Source organism: Notolepis coatsorum (genome assembly GCF_963971535.1).
Source record: "Notolepis coatsorum genome assembly, chromosome: 2".
In the NCBI taxonomy this organism is placed as follows: Eukaryota; Metazoa; Chordata; class Actinopteri; order Aulopiformes; family Paralepididae; genus Notolepis; species Notolepis coatsorum.
In genome coordinates, this window is record NC_140166.1 from 55,274,721 (window position 1) to 55,282,951 (window position 8,231).

Genomic DNA, 8,231 nt, shown 5'->3' on the forward strand with positions numbered 1-8,231 from the left:
GAGAATGAAATATTATGGTCTGTACTAGGCTAAAGGGATATTCCGTGTATATGTACAAGGAATATACAAGGGATATCAAACGATATACAAAAATTATGCAATATATATCAATCAATAAATATATATATTCGGTTTAATCTGATCCTTTGTAACAACTAGTATGTTTAATGAGCCTGGCCCCCACATGATAAAAGTACTAGTATGTTTAATGAGCCTGGCCCCCACATGATAAGAGTACTAGTATGTTTAATGAGCCTGGCCCCCACATGATAAGAGTACTGTAATATTCCGTTAAACGTCACTCTTAGTGTCTATAAGGAATGATGGAATCGGGCGACTGCTTATTTGGGTTACCGTTTATTATCACGTCCCGGGCAGCAATGACAACACAATGAACCAGCGTCTGCATATCGGATGACTCGGAATACGTAACACGTCATCACGCACGCATCATTGCTGTGCTGTGGTAGGCTATGGGCTACACAGATATCCCTAGGATATTACATCTCCCTTCCTAAGATGAAACTCACGGTGGCAACCTAGAATCCTGAAAACATTAGTTTAGAATATAGGGTACCGTTTGTTCTATATTCACACACCTGTGGACCATTATTCATATTCAAACAATATAGGCAGAAACGGTATACTTAAACGATATAAGTAGAAAACGGTCTCAAGACATGTCAATTATTATGATAATTACAGTAATTACAATATTTCCTCCTCTCTCCTTTTTTTTTTTACATGCATTTCACTTTCACGTGGCCGTAATGATTCAGGGTCCACTGAGTAGGGTCTTAGGATCTTAAATGTCAAGCTTTACTCTTGGCTTAACGATGCGACCAGATCTGGTAGTGATGCACTTAGAATGTTCATCTGGGCCTTCAGGTGGTGGACATTCCGGTGATGCCATCTCCGGCTGCTGGGGCTGGGTGTTGGCCTCCTGTGCCAATGTTCGGTGGGTATCTTGGTCAGTCTCTTTTGTCTGTAGCAGGTGACGTCTGTTGCGCCTGTATTCCTGGCCTTCATCAGTACGAACGTGGTAAGACCTTTCAGCGCCTGCTGGTTGAATGACAGTGGCGGGCTTCCATTGTCCATTATTCTGTTGGAAACGGACGGCCTCTCCATCCTGCAGAGTCGGCAACGGTCTTGCTGTCCGATCATAGTAATATTTCTGTCTTTGTTGGCATAGTTCTCTCTTGGCGCGCACTGTGCTCTGGTTTACAACCTGTGGTCGTAGCTGCTGACTGGTGGTGGGGAGGATAGAGCGTAGGCGTCTGCTCATGAGCAGTTGTGCGGGTGACTTGAGGTTGTCAACTGGTGTATTTCTATATTCTAACAGACTCAAGTATGGGTCCTTGTTGTCTACTCTAGCCTTCTCTAACAGTGCCTTTGCAATCTGGACTCCCTTCTCTGCGAGGCCATTGCTCTGGGCGTAAGTAGGGCTGCTAGTTACATGTCTAAAGTCCCAGTCCTGTGCGAATGTCTTAAATTCACTGGAGCTATAGCATGGGCCGTTATCACTGACTACAGTTTCTGGTATGCCTAACCTTGCGAACTGGGCTTTGAGCATTCGCACTACGGCTGATGTAGTGGTGCTGCGTAGTTTGTCTACCTCAATGTACCTGCTATAATAGTCTACTGTGACTATGTAGTCCTCTCCATGTAATGTAAAGAGGTCTGTGGCGACGGTCTGCCATGGTCGGTCAGGTATCTGATGAGATATCATTGGCTCTTTGGGGTTGGAGCTACGATACTGTTGACATGTGCTGCATGAGCCTACCATTTCCTCTATTTGTCTACCCATTCCAGGCCAAAATAGTACATCCCTCGCCCTCTCCTTAGACTTTTCTATACCCTTGTGGCCTATGTGTATGCGTGTTAACATGTCCTGTCTCAGTGTGTGTGGCACGATAATCTTCTCACCCTTAAAGAGGACGTCGTCCATCACTGTGATCTCGTCCCTGTGGTTCCAGTAGTCGGCAACACTGGGTGGACATGTCTTTCGTGTCTCAGGCCATCCTGACTCGCAGATCTGTCTTAGGGTGATGAGCTGTTGGTCTTGGGCGGTGGCTGCTTTGATCTCAGTCATTTTGTTGTCGCTCACAGGCAGGGTGCTCAGGACTGTGTGTACTTGTGTGTCCATACCCTCACTTAGTGTGCGGTCGTGGTAGGTGATAGACTTTCTCGACAGGGTGTCCGCCACTGGAATGTCTTTCCCTGGGCGGTGCATAATGACGATGTCATACCTTTGGAGCTGCAGTATCATGCGTTGCAAACGCGGTGGCGCAGCGGCGAGGGATTTTCTGAGGATTGCCTCGAGTGGCTTGTGGTCTGACTCCACCACTACCTGTCGACCATACAGGTACTGGTGGAACCTCTTGCATCCGAAAAGGACAGCGTACAGCTCCTTTTATATTTGCGCATAGTTCTCTTCGGTCTTGTTCAGAGCTTTAGATGCGTACGCGACTGGCTTACCGTCCTGCAGTAAGACTGCGCCTAGTCCGCTTTTTGAGGCGTCGACCTGGAGTCTCACAGGTTTGGTGTGGTCGAAGTATGTGAGGACGGGGCCCGGCTCACGGGTTATGAGCTCTTTCATCTGTTGGAACGCTTGGTCGTGCACAGGGTCCCACTGGAAATCACTGCTTTCCTTCACGAGTTGGCGCAGTGGCGCGTTCACGTCGGACAGTCCTGGAGCAAACTTTGAGAGGTATGTGACCATTCCTAAGATCGTTTCCAGCTCAGCCTTGTTCTTTGGCGGCTCCATCTCCCTGATTGCTTTGACCTTGTCTGGGTCTGGTCGGATGCCTTCCTGTGTCAGTCTGTGACCGAAGTAGCTTACCTCGGTCACACAGATGACACTCTTGTCTGGGTTGAGTTTCACCCCTCTTTCCCTTGTCCTTTGTAGCATGGCGCGCAGGTTGGCATCATGCTCGGCTCTGGTGTGGCCGTAGACCAACACGTCGTCCACGATGGCGGACACACCCGACAGTCCCTCATATGTGTCATCGATCCGCCTCTGGAACTCATCCTGTGCTGAGATGATCCCAAATGGTAGCCGTAGGAACCTGTACCTTCCGTGCACCGTGTTGAAAGTAGTTAACTTTGATGATTGTTCAGTCAGTTTGATCGCCCAGTAGCCCGATCTTGCGTCGAGTACACTGAAGTACTTTGCTCCGGCGAGCCTTGGGGTTATGTCGTCCAATGTTGGGAGCGGGTAGTGTGGTCTCTGGATCGCCCTGTTAAGGTCTCGGGGGTCCAAACACACTCGTAGCCTACCGTCGCGTCTTTCCACAACGACGAGGGCGCTGACCCATTCTGTGGGTTCTGTCACCTTCTTTATGACGTTTGACTTCTCCATGTTGTCCAGTTCCTCTTTGAGACGCCCACGGAGAGCGTATGGGATGCGCCTGGGGGGGTATATGACTGGCGTAGCCGCTGGGTCTATGCTGATACTGCATTCCCCTGGGAATAACCCGATGCCCTGAAACACATCTGGAAACTCCTGCCTGACGTTAACAGGGTCATCTACCTGTGCATCCACAACGTGTATCATTTTTACTAAGTTCAGATCTAGACATGCTCTTAAACTCAATACAGGGGGGGAATTAGTGGTCACAACATCAAAATCCAACATTTGCACATTTTCTTTATGCTTGCATGTGAGTTTGCATGACCCCTCTACCTTGAGAGCATGGCCACCATAACCTGAGAGTCGGCTGGATGGTGGGCCTAGTGTCACTTTACCGTACATCTGGTGGAAGGTTGCTGTTGGCATTACGTTCGCTTGTGCACCAGTGTCAATTTTAAACTTTATTTTGTGCTTGTTGACTTTACCAACCTCCAACTCAGCGAACGCCTGTTCCCGCTTCGTATCTGCGTGCTCAGTTACGATGGAGTCCACAAACCATTCGTCATCCTGTTGCGCACATGCACATTCCTCTGCTACCTCGTGCACGTCCTTCCTCTTGCCGTGCACGTCCGTGCGGCTTCTGCACACGTTTGCAAAATGGTTGAATTTCTGGCATTTATTGCATTTGCGACCTTTAGCTGGGCAGTCTTCTGACTCCGTGTGGCGCTCTCTTCCACAGTTCCTACATGTGTTATCTGTCGAGTCTTCTCTGTTGCTTCTGTATTTGTCCATGGCTGGGCGCTGTGCACGTGCCCCGTATGGCTTCTTGCCGACCGCGTGCACGTCCTGGCTAGCGTTAGCCCCTGGGCTAATCATTAGCTTCATCTGTACCTGGGCTAGCTCGTGGGAGCGTGCTATGTCCATGGCCTTCTCGAACGTTAGCGCTGCCCCGTGGCTCAATAGCTTCTCCCGGACCCTTACAGAGTTTGTAGCGAAAACAATTCTATCTCTAACCATCTCCTCACTATTGGGGTAGTTACAGTCATTCACGAGCAGTCTTAGTTCTGTAACAAACTGGTCAACACTTTCGCTAGGCCCCTGGACCTTCTCCTGAAATTTGTACCTTGCAAATATGGGATTCGCCTTTGGCATAACGTACTCTTTATACTTGTCGTAGTAGCTTTTAAGCTCCTTCCTGTCGTCGTCGGACAACTGCCAGGTGTTGAAAATGTCTCTTCCCTTTTTCCCGATCCATAATAGGAGGTAACTGCATTTGATTTCCTCCGTCTTGCCGTTGAACGGTCCGCTAAACATTAGCTCGACGTGCTGGCGGAATTTTTTCCATGCGTCAGGTAGGTCAGGGCTGTACGCTAAGCTTTTTCACTAGGGGCACACTTGCCCCTAAATGAGAAATTTAGGGGCAAAAAAATAACAATTTTACCATTATTTATATCGATTGTTTTTGATTTAAAAAAAAAAAGGAAAAAAAATATATAATTTTTTTTTAAATAAAATATATATATTATATAATCATACTTGTAGTTGTATTATCTGCGAGACATCGCCACCACGCAACAAGTCTAAATGCTCGCTATATGCAACCAGCTCCACTGTCTGTGTGTACTGAGTAGCCTCCAGCTACGGCCAGGATTCTCCGGAGCTGCAGCTGGGCCCTATACTGTAGCCTCCAGCTACGGCCAGGATTCTCCGGCGCTGCAGCTGGTCCCTATTGACTATATTCAGCGTGCCCTCAGCTCGAATACGCATCGACTCAGTGTTATAAGACATTGATATCAGGACGGAGCTATCTGAACTATTTAGTTTAATGGGACGTTTCGTTTTGAACAGTAAGCTAACGCAAGCTATCATGCACTACTAGACTTACTGGAGCATTTGTTGATAGCTATCAGTAGCTAGCCGGCTGGCAGGCTCACCGAGGTCCCAGTGTTTACAACAGCCACGGGTGCGAGAGGGCTGGAGGAGGAGCAGACGCCGCAGCTCTCTCCGTGTGTCTGAGTTCAGTTCAGTTCGGCTCACTATAGGAGGTCGAACGCGTCGAAAATATGAAGCAATACTAACTTTACTTTTCTTCATAGCTAAATCAGACAGTCAGCCAGTCTATCAGAGTGAGTGCTCAGTCGATTGTTCCCGCTGATCATACCTGCTGAGTGCTCACTGCTCAGCACGCGTGAGTGACGTCATCGCGTCATCACACGCCTTGGATAATTTAGGAGTGAAATGCGAATCCAAGGCTTGAAAGCACTACTCGCAAGCCCGCCCCCAGATAATATTTACCAATCGCAACGGCCAATTAAAGGGGCAATTCGCGATGATATCATCGCAGTGTACAGCCCTGTAGGTTTGAGGATTCCCAATGCATCGTCGGCATTGGTACTGCTGCAGCCTCCATATTGTCTTTCTTTCTCTTTTTCTTTCTTGGCATGGGTTCGAAAAAGACCCGGCTTCTGGCACCATGTAATATTCCGTTAAACGTCACTCTTAGTGTCTATAAGGAATGATGGAATCGGGCGACTGCTTATTTGGGTTACCGTTTATTATCACGTCCCGGGCAGCAATGACAACACAATGAACCAGCGTCTGCATATCGGATGACTCGGAATACGTAACACGTCATCACGCACGCATCATTGCTGTGCTGTGGTAGGCTATGGGCTACACAGATATCCCTAGGATATTACAAGTACTAGTATGTTTAATGAGCCTATAGCTCCCACATGATAAGAGTACTAGTATGTTTAATGAGCCTGGCCCCCACATGATAAGAGTACTAGTATGTTTAATGAGCCTATAGCTCCCACATGATAAGAGTACTAGTATGTTTAATGAGCCTGGCTCCCACATGATAAGAGTACTAGTATGTTTAATGAGCCTATAGCTCCCACATGATAAGAGTACTAGTATGTTTAATGAGCCTGGCCCCCACATGATAAGAGTACTAGTATGTTTAATGAGCCTATAGCTCCCACATGATAAGAGTACTAGTATGTTTAATGAGCCTGGCCCCCACATGATAAGAGTACTAGTATGTTTAATGAGCCTGGCCCCCACATGATAAGAGTACTAGTATGTTTAATGAGCCTGGCCCCCACATGATAAGAGTACTAGTATGTTTAATGAGCCTGGCACCTCATCAACAGAACCTATGAAACTGACAGACGGGTTAATACGGCTAAAGATAGCTAGGTAGGTACTATAACGCTGTAATGAGTCAAGACTAACGTAGTTAACGTTAGCCCAAGTCAGTCACGTCCTTACATTTGAAAGAATTGAATAACTCTGGAGTATGGCATGAAGATACCTAAATACCTATATGTCCCTATGCCATAAATGTCTTGTATGTTGTGTATGTCATAAATGTCTATATGAATTGAAAATGGGGGACCCTGATGTAAACAAGACGAAAGTCTTTCTCTGGTCTGCATCCCCTTAACAATTGTGTGTATTGAGCCGTACTGTATTGTACCCATTCTGCAATCTGTTAAATAAAGTTTTCATTCATTCATTCAAGACGACTGCAGTTATCAACTCAGTCTGTCCTTAGTATTACGTGTTATGTTCAGTCATTTCTCTTCTAACCAACTGGGTCACAAAAAGTGTCTGCAGAAGAACACAGCTAGCTGAATGAATGAAAACTGTATTAACAGATTGCAGAATGGGTACAATACAGTACAGCTCAATACACACAATTGGATGCAGACCAGAGAAAGACTTTCGTCCCCCATTTTCAATTCATCATAACATATATGACACACACAACATGCATGACATTTATGACATAGGGACATACATGACATACAGGTATATAGTGCTGTTACATTTGTGACATATGATATGCAAATATACAGTACTGTTACACAGAGATCCTAGCTAGCTAGCATTTAAAATGTTACTAGTCAGAGGCGTTTATTTAAAAGAAGCTACATAACATTGTTTAGCAGGTTATCAAACGCTAGCAAGCTATCTTCCTGGTTTAGAACTTTAGACTTAAGTGTCATATAAATATTAATATATAACTAACTTAATGATGCCACGTTAATGTTGTTAGCACAGGCTGACATTCACTAGCGTTGGCCGTGATGCTAAGCTAGCTAATAGGGCCCAGCTGCAGCGCCGGAGAACCCTCTCATTGGGCTAGCCTGTTCGTGGCAGCCACTGCCCAGTGAGAGGGTTCTGCGGCGCTGCAGCTGGACCCTACTCAAGCTAGCCGGCTAACGCTAGCTAGCAGCTAAGCTAACCGTAGGACACCGACGTCGGTCACCGGCACCGGGCCGGACAGTCCAGCCCACTACCGGGCAACGACACCTCCACCACCCATCACCAGCGGAGAACCAGCACAGCTGACATGTTATTATTATTAATAATATATTCATGTGCTAATAAATATGTCTTAACGTTAAATAATTGTCTCACAGTCCAGCTGCTGTTGTGTCTCCTCTCTCCTGCCTGGCTCGAGCCTCAGAGCACTTTAACGCAGAGTTGGACGACGTCACGTCACACTGTCGAACATCTCGAGTAGGGTCCAGCTGCAGCGCCGGAGACCTCCTCTCAAGGCCACAGGCTTGCCCAGTGAGACAATAGGGGGTATCTGCAGAGCCGCAGAGTCAGGCTGGACGGGTATAAGTGGTCTGGACAAGTATAAGTGGTCTGGACAAGTAGTTGCGAATGGGGGGGGGGGGGGGGGGGCGGGGTTCGTCTCGTTTACATAGGTACATTATACATAGACAGTAATGTTACATCTAGACATGTAATAATAGAGTAAACTTGTACCCATACAGTGTTACATCTAGACATACCAGATCTAGTAATAATAGAGTAAACTTAACAATGTTCATAAAGTGTTGAGTGCTACAGTGTAGGT

The 8,231-nt window shown here is 46.8% G+C and overlaps 1 protein-coding gene across 2 annotated transcripts in view; it reads right to left on the bottom strand.

Annotated features, from left to right (window-relative positions):
- Window positions 1-7,824, bottom strand: part of hnrnph3 (heterogeneous nuclear ribonucleoprotein H3 (2H9)) — a 52,721-nt gene extending 44,897 nt beyond the window's left edge. Inside the window, exon 1 of one of the 2 annotated variants that reach the window (XM_084309091.1) lies at window positions 7,784-7,824. The gene's annotated coding sequence lies outside the window, so the exon portion shown is untranslated. The remainder of the gene's footprint in view (window positions 1-7,783) is intronic. The other variant, XM_084309092.1, reaches the window with a different exon arrangement.
- Window positions 7,825-8,231: the final 407 nt, after the last annotated feature.